Source organism: Macrosteles quadrilineatus, unplaced genomic scaffold, assembly GCF_028750875.1.
Source record: "Macrosteles quadrilineatus isolate MER2022 unplaced genomic scaffold, UCM_ALF_1.0 Scaffold_9__3_contigs__length_116548681, whole genome shotgun sequence".
NCBI lineage: Eukaryota > Metazoa > Arthropoda > Insecta > Hemiptera > Cicadellidae > Macrosteles > Macrosteles quadrilineatus.
Window position 1 is genome coordinate 10,071,616 of NW_026542602.1, and position 3,421 is coordinate 10,075,036.

At 37.5% G+C, this 3,421-nt stretch overlaps 1 pseudogene; it reads left to right on the forward strand.

Annotated features, from left to right (window-relative positions):
- Positions 1 to 267: 267 nt before the first annotated feature.
- On the forward strand, positions 268 to 2,782 carry LOC129002365 (uncharacterized; annotated as a pseudogene).
- The last annotated feature ends 639 nt before the right edge of the window (positions 2,783 to 3,421 follow it).

Consider the following 3,421-nt stretch of genomic DNA (forward strand, 5'->3'; position numbering starts at 1 on the left):
GGCAAGAAAGGACATTACATGAAGGTTTGTAAGTCAGGAAGTAATTCATTACCTCCTACAAAACTTGACTCTAAAAAAACTTTCAGCAAAAATCCAGCTACATGTGCAGCTGCACCTAAATCTTTATCTAAATCTACTATTACGATTGAAGTAAATGGGATTAAAACTGGTGCCTTAGTTGATACTGGGAGTTCGGAAACATTTATTAGTAAATCTCTAGTAGAAAAGAGGGGAATAACAATCTTTCCAACCACCGTTAGTGTTACTATGGCTTCTACTTCTTATCAACCAGTTACAGCTGGCTACAGTCTTGTTGATTTGTCGATTCAAGGTCATATTTACAACAAAACTAAACTCCTTGTTTTAGACGGCTTATGCGCTGATGTTGTCTTAGGACATGACATTTTCAAGGAACACTCAAGCGTTGAAGTCTCATTTGGGGGTAAGAAACCTACACTGAAGGTGTGCGGACTTACAGCAGCTAAGGTTGCACCCGTCCACTTGTTTTCAAACTTACTTCTTGACTGTAGACCTATTGCAGTTAAGTCACGACGTTATTCAGAAGAAGATTCGAAATTCATAAAAGAAGAAACTGAACGCTTGTTGAAAGAGGGTATCATTGAACCAAGCACTTCACCTTGGAGAGCACAAGTACTTGTAGTTAAAGGTGAAACAAAAAAGAAGCGAATGTGCATTGATTATTCCCAAACAATAAATCGATTCACTCAACTTGACGCCTACCCACTTCCCAGAGTTGAAGATGTCGTTAACAAAGTTTCAAAGTTCAGTGTTTTTAGCACTATTGACCTTAAGAGTGCTTACCATCAAATACAAATTGAAAATGAAGAACGAAAATATACAGCATTTGAAGCCTGTGGGCGCCTTTACCAATTTTGCAGAATTCCTTTTGGTGTTACGAATGGCGTCTCCTGTTTCCAAAGAGAAATTGATTCAATCATACAAAAAGAAGGACTTGAATGCACTGTAGCTTACCTGGACGATGTAACAGTTGGAGGGAGGAATAAAGATGAACATGATACAAATTTGAACAAGTTTTTTGATGTAGCCAAGAAGTACAACTTAACTCTGAACATGGAAAAATGCTCTTTTGCACAAGACAAAATCCATCTGTTAGGATATGTAATAACAAAGAACGAAATCCGTCCTGATCCAGACCGTCTTCAGCCGCTCTTGAAACTACCACTTCCTCATGATGGCCAATCATTGCGTCGAACCATGGGCATGTTCGCTCATTATTCAGACTTTATCAAGAGTTTTTCAGAGAAGATTCAGCCCCTTTCATCGACTAAAAGTTTTCCATTATCAGAAGAAGCAATTAACTCCTTCAATGAATTGAAAAATGAAATAGTAACTGCAACTAAAGCCCCAATCCAAAATGACATACCATTTACAGTTGAGACCGATGCATCTGAGTTTGCAATCGGCTCAACCTTGTCACAAGCAGGACGTCCAGTAGCTTTTTATTCGAAAACATTATCAAAATCTGAAAAGAACCATTCTTCTGTTGAAAAAGAAGCTCAAGCAATCGTAGAATCTCTTAAGAAGTGGAGACACTATCTTATTGGCCGGCCATTCCTACTCATTACAGACCAAAGATCAGTTTCTTTCATGTTTGACAATAAAAGATTTGGAAAAATAAAGAATGAAAAGATACAACGTTGGCGTTTAGAACTGTCTTGTTTCAAGTATGATATCGTATATCGACCAGGCAAGGAAATGGAGTTGCAGACACCATGTCACGATTGTGTGGAACGATTTGTGGTCGTCCAAACTTAAATGATATCCACACGAGCCTGTGTCACCCGGGAGTGACAAGATTTTACCACTGGATTAGATCGAAAAACTTACCTTTTTCACTGGAAGAAGTTCGTCGTACTACAGCTCAATGTCGAATTTGTGCTGAACTTAAGCCTAGGTTTTGTAAATATGAAGGTACGTTAATCAAAGCTACAGCACCTTTTGAGCGACTAAACTTAGACTTTAAAGGACCAATTCCAAGTGCTACGCAAAATAAATACATATTAACTGTTGTAGACGAGTATTCACGATATCCATTTGCTTTCCCCTGTAGAGACATGACTTTCAGTATTGAGAAACAGGTATTGAGAAACTGAAAGAAATGTTTACAATTTTTGGTATGCCTTCATTCATTCATTCAGACCGAGGAACGTCATTAATGTCAGACGAATTAAAGTCTTTCTTACAAACTCATGGTGTTGCGTCAAGCCACTCTTCTGCTTATAATCCTAGAGGGAATGGCCAAGTAGAGAGATTCAATGGCACTATATGGAAGACTGTTATGCTTGCCCTCAGAACCCAAGACCTACCCGTAAAGTATTGGGAATCAGTTCTTCCTGAAGCACTTCGCTCAATAAGATCATTATTATGTACATCAACCAATACAACACCTCATGAACTGATGTTTAAGCACCCCAGAAGATCGTATTATGGAGGTTCAGTTCCAAGCTGGCTGTCACAACCCGGCCCAGTGCTGTTGAGAAAGCACAACAGACCCAGCAAGTATGACTCACTTGTAGAAGAGGTAGAACTTATTCAAGCAAATCCAGGTTATGCTCATGTGAAACTCCCAAATGGACAAGAGAAGACAGTATCCATAAGAGATCTGGCCCCAGCACCTGGACAATCATCTTTAGAAACAGACTACCAATTGCCAGAACATGTGGAAATGAACAAGTTATTCAAGAACCGGAGGTTTCATTTGATCAAGAACAAGTTGAAAATGATTCTAGTGGGACATTAAGTGACACGAATGTACCAGTTGAACATGCAAACAGTTCTTGCAAAGACTCAAGTTCAGTGCCTTCCAAAACGCATCCACAGCGTATACGGCAAAGACCTTACTATCTAAAAGACTACGTCTCGTTTTAGGGTGGGAAGAATGTGATAATATTTTTATACATATGAACTGTTATTATTCCTTACTGTATTTATGAATTTATTTATTGTCTCACAGTTGTTCTTTGTTTACTATTTACATTTTGTATTTGTATGTTGACTTCAGAGTTTATTAAAACCTATCATTAGGTCTATTCATAATGAGTTTTATTTGCACTTCATGGAGATTTAATATTGGGGCTATTTTCCTATAGATGTGCTGAATTCCTTTATACATTAAAACTGGCTCAAAAATTAGCACAAATTTTTTTTTTAATTTTTGAAAAATTAAATTGGGCCTTATGGGATGAAATGTTGGTGACGAAATAACAACAAAATATAAACAGAAAATCAAAACAAATGGAAGAAATTCCAATTAATTTTTTTATTTACAGCGTGGGGTGAAAATAGCGAATTTTTTGCACAATACATACTTTTGGTCGAGTTTTGACCACGGGGCAAAATCTAGTATCAGTGTAAAACAAAATGTCTGACTTAAACATAA